We start from the raw sequence: 19171 nt of genomic DNA on the forward strand, positions 1-19171 counted from the left end.
GTCATGGTAAGGGTTGCTGAGGGCTCAGCATTGACAAATTCCTACTGAAAGTTGTACATAGAGAGGAAAAGGCATGAAATGATGACAGGTTGTTTGGAAATGCGGAGAAGAAGGTCTGATCAACAACTCACTCCAGCTTGACCTGCTGTAAACATCTTTAAGTCCACTAGACTATTTTGACTGATTCTGACTATTAGGCTCTTAAATTGCTCTTATGCAACTTAGATTCAAAAGACTCGCTTAGTGAGGTACTAGCCACGAGGTGGCCATGGCTAGTACCATGCAAAAGCCAAAGAAATTTGCCAACTTGTTCTGATGATGGGCCAAACAACTGTTGACAACGCAAAGTGGGCACATAACAAGTTAAACCAATCTTAGCTTTGCAGCAAGCCATTGAAAAACGTCCAGTGTAATCAAAGAATGATGCTGGCTTAAAATATAAAAGACAGGTGCTTACACAACAAGAGTCTGCAATGACCACGAGCAATTAACTGTCAGCTACAAAGCAATGAGCCAACCACAACAAAATGAAATCTAAGACCTGCTTGTTCTCTATGGTGAATATTTTTGATTACTGCTGAAAAAAAAGAAAAAACAAGGCTGTCATTTGTGGTTTGATTTCAGTATTCTGGAAGGACACCCAGTGGTATTATAGGTTTAAATACATGACGAGTCTGTGTTCAGAGCTTTCTGCCAGACAGGTGCTCTATAACGTTGTTAATGCTGTTGAAAACTGTTTTTACTGAAACCTTGATCTTTTTTAAATCAGTTTTAGTAGTTTATCGCCTAAATCAACTCAAGCTGTAACAGAAAACTGAAAATGATATTTAAAACAAAAGAAAGCTTTTCTGCTGAATGACTGCTTGGTGTAAAGCCTTGAGGGCAAACTGTCACTCTCAATAGCAAAGGCAAATTAAAATTGACCCTAAATTAAGCACCTTGATTTGGCAATATATAAATAAAACTGAACTGGATCAAAAGATTCCTACTACAGTCACACTATGAGACAGGTCTATTAGGGAAACAGGTCTACTACCATTTGTGGTCAGCTGTGTTTATCGAAAAAACTTTAATGCACCACAACGATGATACGGCAATAAGACTGAGTCGATTGGGTGAAGTTGACAATTACATCCAATCTGTTTGCGATAAACTGTCACAAATCGGTTGTCATCAAAATACACAGAAATTCTTTTCATACAGAAATTTGTAGTCGGAACCTCATTGATTTGACACAGAAATTCACACATTCCTCCACAAATAGTGACAGAATTGCTGAAGGATTTATGGCACAGACTCTCAGCAACCTTAGTGTTACACAACCAGAATACCACCAGTGTGCCATCAATTAGGTCAAGTGCCCTATTGCAAAGAGAAAAATTACAGGTGAATTCCACTGGTTGGTAAAGACTGACTCAGATTGTTGGCACATGTAAATCTATCTGTGTTCATAAATTAGATGGCAACTAGTTGCAAACCTTCGACAATCTGTCTGAGAGTGACTGCAGTCAGTGCAGGTCTACCTGTGATTGTCTGGCTCCCACCAAGTGATCTGAACAACTGCTTTGGTTGCCCAGAGGTTGGAGGTTTTGCACATTTAACCAGAGGTTAACTATTTGCAATAGGTCTCTGAATGTTTTAAGAATTCATTAATTAATAAATTCTCCTAGTTGGAAGAAGGCTGCTATTTTTATTTTTTTAAAACATTATCTTTTGGGCATTGTTGCCTTTACTTTATAGGGCAGTGAAGATTATAGGGGTGAAAGAGCCGGGGGTTGGATTACATTTTCTGCAGTTTATTCATTGACTTCACGTAGACCCCAAACTGTCACTGCCATCCACCATCTGTTTTCTATTCTTTATGTTAAATGCTTTTATGTTTTATTTATTTGTTCCCTTAATAATTTGTTTTCTTCTGAAGGACCATATTCATATTACTTTTCGTTTCATCTTCTTTATTTATTATATTTTGCTGTTTTTGCAGACATGTGAGTGATAGAAACAGTCCAACATCTGAGGGAGAAAAGCAAAATGAGGCAGGTGAGAAAGAAATAATTGAGTGAGATATTGAGAGAGAGAAGGTGAGCAGTGAGCTCGAGTGTGTTTGTGTGTTTGTGATTGTGTGTGACAGAGAATAACCGACCGTGTTTTACCAGATGACAGCAGTGTGGAGGCAGCGTGTTTTGTCATTTATCACTTGGAGAGCTTGCTTGTTAGAGCACACATACCTTAATAGTCATTCTGAACTGGGAGAGCTGAGATGAGAGGAGGCATTTCATTACCACGCCAACACTACAAACACATGCAGCATACAGTATAATGTGAGAGCACAAAGACAGACGTACGGCGGTAACACAACATTTAGTATAAACATACACAGACGCAAAACAGATCCGCCTGTTGACAAGCACACTATACTGAAAAATAATCTGCGGCTTTCTACTGCACAGTCGATTTTGTTTCTGCGCGTTTTTATTGGTGCCTTTTGCAGTTTGGTGCAAAATAATTTTAACAGTCATTTAATGTTTATCTTAGAGTGTTTGTTCTAGAAAATGTGATAAACTGTGAAAATGTGCAACTTTCTACAACCCAAACAAATATTACCATGGAGATCGTTTTCCTTGATATACTGCACGGTCTAAACAATTACATAATGCACATTTATTTTCTCCTCGGTAATTATTTAAATTCATTCTTTGAATTAATTTCTCCAATTTTATTTATAAAGCACATTTAACAAGTTATGTATATAAAAAGTGTGTTACATTTTAAATTAAAAGACCCATGCCCATGTGCATTGATAAAATTATCCTAACAGATAACAAAAATACATATAAAAGCCTGAATTCCTACAAGTCTCACTCTGGGTTGAAAGACAGAATAAAAATGAGTTTTAAGGCATAGTTTACAAATGTGCAAAGTGGAAACCACGAGAAAAACAACTCATTCCACAGTTTAGAGGGTTATAGATGAGAAAGCTCACTCCCCCCTGTTCTTCAGTCTAGTCTTTGGAACACAGAGGTCAGCAGATCATAACCAAGATATGGTGTTGCCAACCCATCAAGGGATTTAACATCAGATTAGATTAAATCAGATTAAATATAAATACGACAAAGCTTATTTCTGCACCTACAGTCACTGGTCACAGCAGTGTAATGGAAATCAGTGTAAACCACAGGTGTTATTTGTGCAGTCTCGAATCTCTCATCATAAAAGCATTTATTGTCCTTTAGCTATTTATCCCTGTCAATAGACACTTACCTGAAACCGGCAGTTCAAGCACGAGGTGACTAATCCACCGGTGTAGTTCACTCACTACACATCACGTTTCCTGGTCTGATTCTTGCATGTAGGTAAAGCACCAATTGTGATTCTGCCCTCTGTTAATTAAACAGATCTTTGCGGGTGATGAGCGTGCTGAGACAGTCAAGCTGTCATTGTTACACCGTTCAAAGCAGGTGAGGCTCAGCTTGCATTTTACTGTATAAAAGCCCAAAAACTATCTCGTGTTTTAAATCAGAAAAACAGGACAGAGACAGAAAAATAATGACAGGAAAATAGGGAAGTCAAAAACAAATATGGAGTTAGACCGATGAAGAGACAGAATTGGATAGTGAAAATAAATTGTGCATCCACATGCGGATGAAACTCAAACGGTCCTGTGGAAAAAAACATGAATGGCACAGAGGAACGGAAGCAGGGCCATTTTAATGAAGTTATGGCAGTCATTATGTTGTCAAGAGCCCTTTGCCTCCACGGCCATGGCTGCGTTAGCTTCCTGGCTGTGTGGGAGTGCATAGCAATATGTTTCTGAAGGGACCAGCCTTGTTTATTGGCTTGATTGAAACCACTGAGGAAAACAGGCAGTTTTCCTTTCTCACTCGACTGATGTTATTTCTTTCCCTAATGAACACAGCGATAGCCGAGGAAACACAAGACAACCTCGAGGTTGTTCTCTAATCGTATTTTCAGGTTTTAAAAGGTTCAACGGTTTAAGTAAACACAAAGTCGCACGAAAATGCGGTTGGCATTAACTACTCCCTGCCATTTTTTGTCAATAAGAGGTAGCACAATGTATTTAGACTTGGCGACTCCAAATGAGTAAACACAGAAGAGTAAAAATTTTAAGAGAGTTCGAGGATAAGTATATTGAACTTTTTTTGCAGAGGTTGTTTTAAACTTTTACGTTTTAATGATCAAAGCTTAACACCTAGTTTGGTGGAATACAAATTCCAGTGAATTTTCCAGTTCAATTTGTCACCTGTTGCACTCTGGTGCAAATCAGACAACTAAATAATGGGTTTTAATCATATTAACCTCTCTGTTGTTGTGACAGCAAAGCAGACCATAGAGCACCGTCTGTATGCTCAGTGAGAAACCTTGTATGTGAAAGAGCTTAAAATGAACAGTTTATAAAAGATCATTTGATGGTAACATCTATATATGTTTGAACCAAAACGTGTTGTACTAGCGATATTATATGAGAGGGATAAGGCTCTCATAAAATACTGAATAGAAATTAAACTCCAAAGAACCTGTCTCCAAAGAGCCAATCAGCAGCCAAACCAAGAAACGTATGATCTAATCAGCTGCACTGATACATACATACTGATGAAGTTCAATTTCATATGTTTTAAAGGCATTTCTACTTGTTATTATACTGAAGTTGAAGGCAAGTGTACTTTTTTTGGCTTATTGTTTCCATAAAGGGCTTTGTGAATGAAATGTCACTGTAGAATGAGCCTGAATGAAGCTTTTATGTCCTGAAATTGTGCACATCTACAGTAGTAGTATAACTTATGTCTTTTTAACCCATATCTCTTTGGCAAGATTGCCAAACCTTTCCTGACTCTTAATTCTGTACATGTAAGAGTCCCTCTGACCACTGACATTACAGATATAGCTGTTAACAAGATGGATGCAGAGTTGCAAGGCTTAGTTTTGGAAGGACTCTGCATATACCTAAACTCTTCACCCTATTATCCAGATGTGATCTGCATTTTGAAAGACTCCCGCCAGAAGTTTCTTCCTGTTAAAAAAAGAGTTTTTCCTTCCCACTGTCGCGAAGTGCTTTTAAAAGGGGTCATTTGATTGTTTCGGTTTCTTTATTGTAGGGTCTTTATCTTAAAGTGTCTTGAGGCAGCTGTTGGTTTTGTGATTTGGTGCAAGATAAATAAAATTGAACTGAATTGGTATCAATAGATTTAAAACCTATTCCATCTTTACCCAAATGCAACCATCCATCCTGACATCACACTGAAGTCATTCATTGTCTTTGAGAAAAATGCAATTTACAGAAAAGAAAATCAATACCAACAATGCCTTGCAGCCCTTTCACACATCATCAGCCATCGCATTATTTCTTTTCCCACTGTTTCCTTGTTTCCTATTTTTGACAGAATAACTTTTACAAAAAGGAAAACAAAGAATAAAACAAAACAAAAAAAAAAACACCCACGCACTAACAACTTTTTTTTTACAGCCCATTTCATTTTTTTTTTATAAAATCCACTGAGGGCTATAATAGCTTAATTAGTAGACACTAAACTCTGTATTATGATGACTGGAATTGCTTCTCTGTGTCACAGTGTCTTATTTTCAGATGTTAATGTTAATGATGATGATGATGATAATGTTTCTTTGTGCTGATTTTCCAGCTTTGAGTGAGTCAAGTTTGAGTGAAACTAAGTCTTTGGAAACCCGCACCTTTGTTTGTCTGCCTGATAGTTCACTGCAGGCTACAGAGAAACAAACAAAATAATTTCCCTATCAGAACCTCTTGCTGCATAAAAATTCAACAAACCATCCAAAAGCAACGATTCATGTGACTCAAGAAAAATACAATAAAAATGCAATAAAATTCTGCAGCTTTTTAAAACCACCTTATGAAAGCAGGTGGTGCACGGGCTTCTGTGCAACCTTATAGATCTAATGCTGATGGAACAGACCAGAGAAAAAAAAGAAAAAACAGTCTTAACCTCGAGGCAACTCTTGCTAGTGTTACAAAAATAAATCTAGAAGTGTTCAGTGTAGTAACGTCATAACATTATCAATCCTTTAATAAGGGAAAATGACACAGGGAAAAGCAGAGGAACACCACATGGCTGTTAACTATAACATTTTAAAGCTTTTTTTTCTCTGCCTGTCCCATTTGGTTCTTTAGCCGTCAGAATTGTAGTCTGAAGACCAACAAGGATACCCAATGGATTTACTTTGCCAAATGGATCATCACGGCCTTGGTCCATTTGATCGACCTTTGTTGTTATTATTTATTATTTGATTTTCAGTTGTTACAGATGGGACAGACATGACTGGGGGATAGGAAAGGGAGAAAGAAAGATGAAGGAAAAGAAAATCAGAAGGGAAGAGGGACAGTGAGAAAGGGCACTTAAAAAGAGAAAGAAGAAGAAAAAATCTCCTGGATCACCTGTCTCAACATTTTAAAGCTTAAAACAAGTTATCCAATCGCCAGCATCACAATAAAGGCCTTTACACACCAGATGTGTAAAATCTGTGCAAATATTACATTTGCTAAAAATATTTCTCGGACTCCCCTTTTTCTCCTATTAATGCAGCTGTTCACACTGAATGCATATTTACGCAGGACGAATTTCCGAGATTTATTTTTTCAGTTTGCAGCGGAGCACAATTAAAGCGTCCAACATGGCGAAACATTTGATTGTTGTTGTGTCACAGAACGGCTCGCAATTGGCTCTTTGAAATGGTTTCTCTGCTTCTTCAGATATGGTTCCAGTTCTTCCAACAAGAGCTTAAACTGCTCAACTGACATTTTAAAATATGCACAAAAGCAATCATGATACACCTTCAACTCCTGGATCAAACTATAAAATTCTCCCTGTTGTCGCTTTCTCTTACGAATGGTTTATTAAAATCAGACACCAGGGCCCTGTGCTTCGTACATCGCTTACTACATCCAAGATCAAATGAAACATCCAAGACCAAACCATCGCGCTAACCGTGAGCGCGCTAATCCGGTTCCCCGAACACACCTGCTGTTGACGATTAGTACAGCTGGACGCAGTAATGTGACATCACTGGGTGTCGTAAAAGGGGCTACGCATCGATAGTAGAAACATTGATCGGCAACCCTCTGATTGGTCGGCGAAAATGTCGACGGAGCGCGCTCGGCTCGGTATTTTTCGGCAGCAGAGCAAGAACTCTTGAGTGAGGGATTTCAGGAGTTTCAGAGTTTAATCAGAACGCAAGGGAACACTGCAAAGGCTGCAAAAGCAAGGAGCGAGGGCTGGCAGGAAGTTGCTGACAAATTAAACTCGTAAGTAATTTAATAATAACAATAATAATGGAGTGGATTGATATAGCGCTTTTCAAGGCACCCAAAGCGCTGTACAATGCCACTATTCAGTCACTCTCACATTCACACACTGGTGGAGGCAGCTACAGTTGTAGCCACAGCTGCCCTGGGGCAGACTGACAGAAGCCAGGCTGCCATATCGCGCCATCGGCCCCTATGACCAACACCAGTAGGCGGTAGGGTAGATTTATTATATTACATTATATTATCCAATATTATATTACATTATATTATAATATGTTATATTATATCCCCTTTCACATTAGAGCCACAACAGGACCCACTAGAACATGGGAACAGGTAAAAGTGAAATATAAGAATATTCTACAGAATGGTAATATTTATCACTTATATTGCTTTTAGTCTCTTGGAAAGAGACCCTGGAATAATCTGTTTGTTTATAACAGCAACCAAGAAAAGGGCAGAGCAACAAAAGACAGGTGGTGGTCCTGCACCCCCTCGTCAACAAGTTGGTTAAGTAAATAATACCCTCACGGGAAAATCGATATCTCTCTATGAGCACACTGTCGCGCTGAGCTAAAGGATCCTGTCTGTCCCGCAATATACGCTGAATTCTGAAAACTCTCCTTATCAATCTTGCACCTTCCACAATGGGTTGCTCGCGTATACGGACAGGACATGGCTGCGACAGACTTCCCAAATCCACCTTCGCTTTTATAGCCGTGGTCTCTCATCTTGATTACACGAAGTAATTTACAATTGCTACTCTGAAATATGAATTACATCTGTAATAATCACATACATGTAATAGAATGTTAATAGTACATTTCCCTTTTTTAGGGAATGACCTGTATGTATCTGTGTGAAATCAATAAAAGGATCAGGTGCTGCATTGTCTTTAGTTACATTGATGTTATTTATTTATGGTGAAACAGTGGTGGAATATCGCTGTTGCTTTCGTATGAATGACGCGGGCATACCTGCGTGGCCGCGATCTAATCCTGTTTACATAAAGTAAACCTGCTCCCCAGCAGGTTTACGCTTACGGCTCTGTTGCTATGACAGCAAGTCCCGGATGGGCTTCGGGGAACCGAACGATCCAGGATCACGCGAAATCGTCAACAATCTCATCCAGCTAACTCACTTAGCGCGGTACGAAGAACGGGCCCCAGTTCATCATTGCTTGATGTAAACTCCGTTTTTTTCCACAGTGCATTATACGAGGACAAATTTTTTTTGCAAAAACACACCTCAATTGGTGTACACATCAAGCTCAAATTTGGAAAATTCAGGATAATGTGTCGGTTTTACCCAATGCTTTTGGTGTCACATTCACCATCTACACTTCTTTTCTGTGTAGTCTCCATGACTCCTCCAAACATGCTTTGGGCATGATGTTACAGTCACCTTAACATAAACATGTGAAGAGCCAACAATGACTAATCAGAAGGAACTTTGAGTCTATTATTTCCTCTTCCTTTTAATCCAAAGGATGATGACGTCTGGAGAATTATTCATTTCATGGGTTCTTTCATATCTTTTGTTTGCCTCAGAGGTCAGATCAAATTGTCTACTATAAAATAATTTTGTCTCCCTGCAAGGTTTACTTAAAAACATAATGTTTGTTTCCAGAGCTCCACTGACTGTGCTAACACATTGTTCTAAACCTAAGCATTTCTATTTAAACCCTCCATTAAAAATGTAGGAGAAAGGTAATAAAACATGCTGTGCTACAAACCCACTGTTCACTGAGCAGCAGGAAGGTAAGGGCATAAGGACCTCCCTGGATTCAAGCCTGGCCTTAAAAAAATGAGGGAGGGTGAAAAATTATTCAAGCTTGTCTGATGGGCTTTCCCCACAGTGGACATACATAAGTCAAAGTTACAAGGGACATGACATTCTGTTGAATTGAACTCGCTGGCTATGAATAAAATAAGCATTTGTGGTTCAGAAGTGGGAAAGGGGGTCTGCATAATGTACAAATGTATTTGTTTCTGCAAACAGTTCAAGCTTGTCAGTTATTATAAATATGCTTAATCTTGCATTTTTGCATGTTCAAGCTTATACAATAGTGCTTATCTATATTTTATATCTTTTTTATTTCATGCATACAAACACATGTAAGCATTCTTCGCTGGATGTAACCAGCATTTGTCTAATCAGTGTTTCAAATTACATATACAATTCCACCTCATCTAAGCCATGTTCTCTGTAGAGTCTCTGTAGCTGTACTGCAGAGCAGAGTAAAGAGTCGTGGACATAGTGGGCTGTTGACCTCAGTGTGATACAGTTGGCCAGTGGAAGGAATACTTCAAGGATCTCCTGAATCTCTCTAACATGTCTTCTGTAGAGGGAGCAGACACTGGGTACAAAGGTGGTGGCATTCCTATGACCACAGCAGAGGTCTGATGTGGGTTAACCCTATTTCTAACTTTTTTTCACAAATTAATATAGTGTCTCAATGTTTAACTTTTAATGTTTGGGTTGATGCTCAAAATTTGAATGGAAAAATCTTCAATTTCTGCATTTTTTCGTCATTAGCAGATCTAGTGATCCAGCCTTTTGGTGTACAGATCACATCTCACCATTCAAAACGAATCAGTATGAATATAATAGGCAATAACATGTTCTTTCCTGAGGCTGTTTAATAATTGTTATTTACAAAGCAAATGGAAAACATTTTACATTTATTTCATTTTGATGGGGTAAATTAAGCAAAGAACTTCAGAGGGTTATATGCACTAACTATCCTCTCCCCAGCCTCTCCTCCAAATCATCCAGACACCAAGGCATTCCCAAGTCAGCTGGGAATCTCTCCAGTGTATCCTGGGTCTGTCCCAGAGCCTCCTCTCCGTAGGATATGCCCAAAACTCTTCAGCTATGACACATCAAAGAATCATCCCATTCAGATGCAGAATATATAAAGGCAAGGTCTCAGTTAGATGATCCTTGTCCCAGCCTTCAAAAATGTCCTGCTTAGTTGACAGCAACTAAATGAATCAAATGCAACCGTCCTAGGATTTCTGCTTATATTTAGCACTTTTACATTAGTCTTTGTACATTAAGCAGCTCAGTGATTCACAGCTTTTTTTGCACTAACTTGCATATCAAATAGAGCAACCCCCTGTACTTGTAGACACTAAGACGAGGTACATGAGCTAACCTACGTCCTCTCTTTCAGCTGCTCCCTTTAGCGGTTGCCACAGTGGACCACCTGCCTTAATCTCACACTATCCCTCTTCTGTCACACCAACCCTCTGCATATCTTCCTTCCCTACATCCATGACTCTTCGCTGGGGTCTTTCTCTTTTCCGGCTGTCTGGCAACATGCAGCACAAGGAACTATAAAAATGATTAACAAATGAATATATTTTCTCAATTTTTAAATGGATTTTTTAGTCATGTGACAAGTAAAAACTGAAAAACGTGGCGTAAGCATGGAGGGTGTTAGAAAGTGAGACGCAATAGCATGACAGATGTGGAAATTACAACGTAGAGAAACAAAGCATTTAAAGAAGAAAGAACAGGTTTTTTGACAACATAATGCATAAATAAGAAGAAAAACAAGCATTAAAACTTAATGACGTAACCTAAACCATTAAAATAGAACAAAAATGAGGAGAAACTAAGAAAACTGTGGAAGAAAAATGAAAGAACTATTAATTACATCCACATACACTGATTAAACGTAGCAAGTATTGGTACCAATGTCCTTGATCCACCCTTCTTAATGGTCTGACCAATATCCAGAAACCCGTTGCTAGACAACACCCCTACAATTCTGGTATGCCATTAAATACTAAATCACCTACCTCCAGGAAGACATAGTGAAATGTCTGTATTTGTACGTTTATGATGCTAACAGTGCAGATTTTAGTGACTTTAGTATTTATGTCTTGGTGGACAACTGCAACTCAAGTAGATGGCTAATTCCTACTAATTACATTTAATTGAAAAAACCCAATGGAGCATCCAATTAAAACAAGACCTGGGAAATAGCTTTTAACCTCCCATTGAGCTCCCAGTGCATGTGTGTGTGGTCTGGGTGTGTGCTCAAGCATCCTCATGTCTTGTACATGGGACATCATGAGTAATAGCAGGAATAAATGCAGGGACGTGAGGAGAATTCACATACATGGACTTGTCTGAACTTAACTTGCGCACAGAGAAAAATGCATACGGAATTTAAAACCCACAAATCAAAACTAAAAACGTGACAGTGCATTTCAATATGCAGCGAAAAGACACCTGACACAAATGTGAGGCTAGTCTGTCATCAAATAATCAAGAAGAAGCAACAGAAAAAGATCAGTGGCGAAACTGAGATAAATAAGAAGAAAAGAGCATTTAAAAGCAGTAAAAATAGAAAACTAAATGCAGCACAAGACCATAAAGCTATCTTAAATATAAATAAAAATATTAATTAATTATTAAATTTTGTTATTATAAAAAAATCATAATTACAAATTTAAAAAATGCATTTAGTGTAAATACATTCAGCCTCATTTACACAACCATCACTTACATACAGCCTCCAAGTTTCAGGTTAACTCCTACTAATCTGTCAGATGTCATATTTCAGTCTATTGAAATTCTAGCCAATTACCAGAGACTTTAGGATTTAGTCACCTGTAACACGTATAGTGAGATAGTGTCACTTTAATATCCTGACGGCAACATGACGTGTGCATAACATGAAATTATCACATTGCATAGTTACCACATAGCAACAGGCTCAAATAACAGACCAGGCATCAGTGGACCAAGTAGCATACATGTTGTAGACATAAAACCTGACTGACTTGTTTTTTTGTGCCAAATCACAACAACAGTCATCTCAAGGTGCTTTAAGGTAAGGACCCTAAAATGATACAGACAAGAATTATTATTATTTTTTTTTTTTTTTTTTTTTTTTTTTGCCTGTCCCGTTTGGCTCTTTTGCCATCAGAATTGTTGTCTAAAGGCAAAGAAAGATGCCCAACGGATTTACTTTACCAAATTGACCATCCCAGCCTTGCCATAATGGTCCATTTGATTCACCTTTTATTGTTTATTTTATTTTCACTTACTGAATATGGGACAGACTTGACTGGGGGAAAGAAGGGGAGAAAGAGAGGGAAAGAGAAACAGCTGAGAAGAGGGACAGGGGAGAAGGGCAAAAACCAAAAACCAACAGAATGAGCAGAAAAAGAAAAAAAAGAAGAAAAAAAGAAAAAAAATGCATATATCAATCACCTGGATCACCTGCTGAGAAAGAAAAAAGAAAACAAGCAGAAGAGAACAAGAGTAATAGAATAAACAACATCACAATGATATATGGGAATATGACAGTAAATACTAAATGTTAAACATTATTGTGCAGCACATAAGATCAACAGAACACAGTGTGCTTTGAGGTAGGAGCCAAAAAGGGTGTAGTTTGTGGGTGTGATCACCCGTGTGTACACCTGTGAACATGGACGCGTTTGTTTTTTTGTTTTTTAAAAGGTTCCTTCATGTAATGATCTGCTAGAGGGTGTGGGGGGGCCACAGCCCCGTCCTCCAGGGCATGAAGCAGGTATGGAGGAGATCAAAACTCCAGACATCCAGAGGCCCCCAGAACACAAGAGACCAAGGAAGACCAACAGAGGGGCAGCTGCGCCACTGTCCCAGAAAGAGCTGAGGAGAGTCCCAGATGAGGGCTCACTCAGCAGCCGCGGAGCAGAAGCCAGGGGGGGTTGCAGTGACGCGCCCGTGAGCTCCGCCGGCAGCCAGCCGTGCCTGAGTGACCGAGCCCCAGGCCGAGAGGCCGGGGGCACCCCACCTCCGAAGTGGCCCGAGCAAGCCCCAGGCTCCAGGCCCCGATAAGCGGCCGCCAAGGAGTGAGCCGGTGTGTACCTGGACGCCCATCCCCGGACACAAAGAACCACCAACGCACCGACACCTGAGGGAGTCCGCCACTGGCAGGGGAAGTGGTGGTAGGGGGAGATAGGCCTCCATACCTTGGAGGGCCTAAGATTTCCCCAGAGAGGTGGCGCCTGACACCCAACCTGACATATAGACACAGACATACAGGCACACACATATACAAACATCCATTCCCACCCTCATGCTCTCATATGCACTTACTCCACACTCAACCAACGTGGAGACAGACATAAAGAGACGCTGTACACACGATCACACTCCCCAAGCGTACTCTAAGCCCCGGGTCTAGGTACCCTTGCCCCTGGAGGGGGGGAACTGCACCCAGACCCAGGTGGTGTTACCCTTTTCCCTGCGGTGGGGGGAGGCAGATCGCCCCGACTCCGCAGCAGCAGGGAGGCCCCACACTCCAGACCGCAGTCGGACAGCCAACTCCTCCTCCTAGCCCCCCCGCTCCAGCAGGTCGCAGAGAACGGGGGTGAGAGAAGACTCCAAACCTCCCTCCACCCGCTCATTGTAGTGTTGATGCATGTGTGTTCTAAGGTGCATTTAAAACCCAGGAGGGCATGGAGCTACCTGCCAGAGAGCAGCAGGTAAGCGCATGGTCCCTCCTGCTAGCCCTCAATGTCTACGTGTATTTAAAATTGAGAGGTGGGCAACGATGCCAGGGGTGAGGTGTACACCCTGATGGTACTTTGGATTCCGTGTATCGTGCCCACCCCCAAGATCCTATATGTATGTGTGATGAGAGTGTGAGTAATGTGAATGTCTAAGTTGTGGGATAAAATTGAGGCAGAGGCAGCCAGAAGGAGACGGGGGGGGGGGGTGGCCTCCTCTGCACCCTGGTGACATACCCCTACTCCAAGGTCCTGCATGTGTGGGTGGTTGTGGTGGAGCGGGAAGAGGGAGGCAGCTGGAGATGGGGAGGGAAGGAAGGGAGGGGCAAGTGACCCCTCCCTGGGGCCAGCTCCCCCGCTGACCCCAGTAGGCACCCCCATACTCCGCGACCCACCAGGGAAAGGAGGCCCAGGCCCATCCAGACCGGGGCCCAGCGCAGCAGCGCCTCCCGGCCCCCCAGGTGGCTCGATGCACCGGCGGCACCCTGCTCCAGGACTGGGCCCCCATGCACCCACCCGCCCATAACCCCGGCAACACACCAACCAGGACCCAAGCCCCCGAGGCCCGGCCCGGGCCCCAGCCCAGAGACGGAGCGCCCCCAGAACCTCACGCCCATCCCGGACCCACCCAGGGGCAGCCAGGCTACCAGGTCAGTAACCCACGTCCGTCAGCACAGACCCTCCCCTAGCCCCGCTGCACGCAGCCGCGAGGAAACAGTCACCTGAGAGCCAACAGAGCCCCTAACCGGACATGACCGCTACCCCGGGTTGAGCCCCCCAAGGAAGACAAGAATTAAAGTTAGCTCACCATCAGCCCTCACTTACACTCAGGTACTCGCACTCAAAACTAAAAACACTGCATGTGAACTAAAAAACAGTGTTTGTGATTTTCATATTATAGCCACATATTTTTTCTTCCTTTTTACAGAGAAATTGCTTTTAAGTGACAAACATGAACTCCTTAATCTGTATTTTCTTAATATCTATATAAGAATTTTCATAAGGAACTGGTGGTTTGCAAATCCACAAGCCAGCTAACACTAATAAACACAAACACACGGCCACAAACAGAAACGCACACATTCAGGATATAAACTGTGGATGCTAGCCACTCATACAGGAAGCACCTGTCAGCTGGTGTTGTGGGACAGCCAAGGACTTGCTTGTTTGTTTCTCCCCCCTTTTCACTCACTTTCTATGTGAGTTTGTGTGTGTGTGTGTGTGTGTGTGTGTGTGTGTGTGTGTGTGTAGTGTGTGTGTTTGTATATACCACTGTCCAACATCTCCCTTTCTCGCTCTACACCCCCCTCACCTCTCCACCTGCTGTTCCTTCCTTCAGTCCATCCCGCCTCTCTTTCTGTCGTACTTCATACAAACCATCATACCGCCATCAGAGATCACTCTCACGCTTTCTGTGCACCTGTGACTGAAAAACAGACTCGCTCAGTCTTTCTATGCCTTCCTGCTCATTACAGCCCCAAGGCAGCCACTTCATCACTGAGAAAAGGCAGAGATAAGCTACAAGAGTACACCTGTGCCTGGTATGAATGCCAAATCCAGTGTCAGTGACAGCCAATTCCAGGCCAAATAATGGAATCAGCAAACCTCAGCTTCAGACAAATCAGCCTGACAGCTTCATCTCTCACTCCCAATTTCAAAGCACGTTACCAACCTCATTATCAAATGAGAAAAGCAATCAGTGAAAAAAATAGAAAGATGTTCACTCCTCTACCCCCCACTGTTCACGAGGGATTACGTTTACTAAGCTCATTTACAAATGGAACAGGTGGGAAAGAAAAAGAGACATGTTTTTTTATTTTACCAGAAGATGTTTTGAGGGGTTTTTTTAACAAAAGAAATATAGATATACAATGTTGTATATTAACCTCATATACATATATATATATATATATATATATATATATATATATATATATATATATATATATATATATATATATATATATATGTTGACTATATGTGCCAAAGCTTAACTTAAACCACATGAAAGACAGCAAGTTTAAAAGAGTAATATCAAATAACACATTTTCATTTCAAGGTAAATATTTAAAAAGTCCACCTACTCTTTCTCCCTCACTGAACTATGAAGAAAAAAAGATTCTCAACTTAAAAACTGCTGGAAAAGTCTGTTTTTACCGTATGAACAGAGTGCTGCAAAAAAAGGGTTGACCCACTTCCTGATTTCTTTTTTGAATACTTGTCACAGTGATGTATTTCAGATCATAGCTTTTTTTAAAACTTATATTTAAACTTAAAATGTGGTTGATTTCAATTAAATGTAATTTATGTTGCATCAAATCCCAACAACAGTTGCCTCTAGGCCCTTTATATTGTAAGGTAAAGACCCAACAATAATACAGAGAATGATAGAGGCTGACGATCAGAAACAAGTGTAACAAATATGCAAAGAAAGAAAAGACACGTAAACGCACTTAAACTGAGACTGACTTTCAGCACAATGAAAGTTTTCTTTCTGATGATGATTTTAAAGAAATGTTGCCGTATCAAACTGGAAAGTGAGGAACAAACATCCAACAACAGGCACAACAATTAGTCCTTCTTCTCTTTTTGAAAGGAAAGAGACTTTAAAGTAATGGTAAATGGCCTGTATTTGCATAGCGCTTTACTAGTCCCTAAGGACCCCAAAGCGCTTTACATATCCAGTCATCCACCCATTCACACACTGGTGATGGCAAGCTACATTGTAGCCACAGCCACCCTGGGGCGCACTGACAGAGGCGAGGCTGCCGGACTGGTGGGCCCTCTGACCACCACCAGTAAGCAACGGGTGACGTGTCTTGCGCAAGGACACCACGACCGAGACTGTCCAAGCCGGGGCTCGAACCGGCAACCTTCCGATTACAAGGCGAGTTTTTGTTTTGACTCATTAGGATGAACTGAATGATGCTGAGATAAGCAGCACGCAGGTCAAGCCTACTTTAGCTAATGTGAAATAATGACAGTCAGAGTTCCTTCCTGAGCTCTATTTATCAGTAAGTATTCATGAAAGGGTGTGTTTGTGTGTGTGTGTGTGTGTGTGTGTGTGTGTGTGTGTGTGTGTGTGTGTGTGTGTGTGTGTGTGTGTGTGTGTGTCTGCATGGGTGTGAAGTAAGTGTGTGACCACCATGTAATTATGGATTTAGTGCACCCCAGGCTTAGTGTGACTCTATCGACCTCAGATTTGTTGGGTGGATACATAATGATGATATGTGTGTGTAAGCAAGTGGAGGTGCCCTGTGTGCAGCTTGTTTTACATACATATCGAATATTTTCCACCTATTCCCAAAGTTATTCATCTAAGCGTTACTGCCTCCGTGTGTGTGCATGTGTGTCTTAAAATCCTTTTGCTGACGATGGGAAGTCTTACAAAGTCCACACTGTTTACAGTCCCACGGTGCATTCACAGGGCAACCCGGCCAGTCTCCTAAAAAACATACTGGCTCTAAACCGAATTCACTGATATGCAAGTCAGAAGGTTGGGAACCAAGAAGCCGTCTCCCCATCAGACGATGTCTTCACTGAGTTTCAGTTTTCTTTTTTTAACTTTTAAATTCTGTTTTTTTTTTAGATGGATAATTCTGCAGTTACACTAGAGAAAACAGTGGTTTATGATCTCAACATGACAAAAAATTACTGTAACCATGTTTTCAATGAAGGTCTCATGTTAGCTTTGAAATAGCTGCTCTAAAAATGGAGAAAATGACTATGGCAGTCAGTCTGCTATCAGTTTGCATTTAAACGGCATCAAGGTAGCAATTAACTATGACAAATCTGCAAAAATTACAAGTCTGTGGCTGTAGCAAACCACTTGCTATGTACATACACAGAAATTCACATTTCATAGAGATTCAACTACAAAATGACATACAGATAGTTGGCAACCAGTCCAGTCCTCTATCGCAGACGGACAGATCGCAGACAAGTTGTTCACATCGGTTCACACTGATTCAGATCGACTGCAAAGTGCTGGCAACCTGTCGATATTTATAGAAATACATTTGCAAACCTTAGACAACCTGTCTGAAAATGACTGCAGACAGTCCGACCAGTCACCAGACCACGGTTGTTATGTGACTGGTTACCTCCCACCACTTGTGCAATCACTACAAGGACTTGCATTTAGTCTTTGACAGCAGAAACATTTAATGCAACCACCAGGCAAACAGTAATTTGTCCTCGCAAGGAGCCCGCCCCTCTGTTTTAACTCTAATGTGACTGAGCCATAAGAAACCAAAGCAACTAACTAGGTTGAGTAAATCGGGTTAAAATAATGTTAAAATAGAGCCTTTCCTTTGTTTTTAAGTTTCAGGGTGATGAGCCCACATTCTTTTTCTAACACATTTTTTTTTTTGCCTTACAAGAAACATTACTACTTTATATATTATATTAACATTTTTATTATAACACTAAGAACACTAAACAACTAAAAAAATGCAGGACTCTTTTAAAACTGATCCTGCACCCTCCGCTTTCATCTGTGCTGCTGTGTGTTTGTGTTTGTGTCAGCTCACGTGTCTCACTGCATGAATTAATAGCTCCACTGTGAGACTATAAGGTTGAAATACCACATTGTAAATTGTTGACATTAAATCCATTTTATGTTGCAGGCTGACCCAGAAAAACAAAATTATGGTTACACTTGCTCTTTTGCTAATTGGAGATGCATTTATTTACAGAATATAAAGTAGTACCTACACAGCTTTAAGCTCTGATCGAAGGCTCATCTAACTACATCTGCATCTAACATTACTCTAATGAATGATGTGCAAATCCTCCTGGTTTAGTTATACAATTACTCGGTATACAGTACAAGCAAACTGGATGAAGAATAAATAAATAAGCTACGTATTATCAGAAAAAGCTAAAGAAGTGTAAAATCAGAAAATTAAACCTCAAACTTGTGTACACCATAACTTAGATCTGACTTGAGCTAAAATGAGTTGTGATAGGAGCTGAAGAGTACAGTGTAAGCACAACAAAAGCTAAATGCTAGTCCACACATATTATATTAAAAGCAGGAGTTACAAGGGAAAAGCTTCTCCTAGAAAATATGATCATGAAATCTTTGTTGTTCTCAGGCAAAAAATTCACATCTTCAAAAGATTCATTTTGCATTAAAAGTCAGATCAAACAGAGATGCACACAGACGTCTGCTTCACATCTGTTCGTGTCATCGACATCCCCCTGATATATGCAGAATCCTGTCTATCTACAGTTAGCTTGCTGGCTACATGACAAAGACAGGCCAGATAAAGTAGAATCGACAGACTGCTGCTGTGCCCATGGTTTCGCCTCCCAAGAGGAAGTGTCACAGACAAACACAACTACAGACAGG

General features: G+C 40.8%; 1 protein-coding gene across 1 annotated transcript in view; it reads right to left on the reverse strand.

Moving 5' to 3' along the window:
* The window catches only part of b4galt2 (UDP-Gal:betaGlcNAc beta 1,4- galactosyltransferase, polypeptide 2), a 239572-nt gene that overhangs the window by 191473 nt on the left and 28928 nt on the right, over positions 1–19171 (reverse strand). The gene's annotated exons all lie outside the window — the stretch shown is intronic.

The sequence above is a fragment of the Astatotilapia calliptera genome, chromosome 18, assembly GCF_900246225.1.
Source record: "Astatotilapia calliptera chromosome 18, fAstCal1.2, whole genome shotgun sequence".
NCBI classification, from domain to species: domain Eukaryota; kingdom Metazoa; phylum Chordata; class Actinopteri; order Cichliformes; family Cichlidae; genus Astatotilapia; species Astatotilapia calliptera.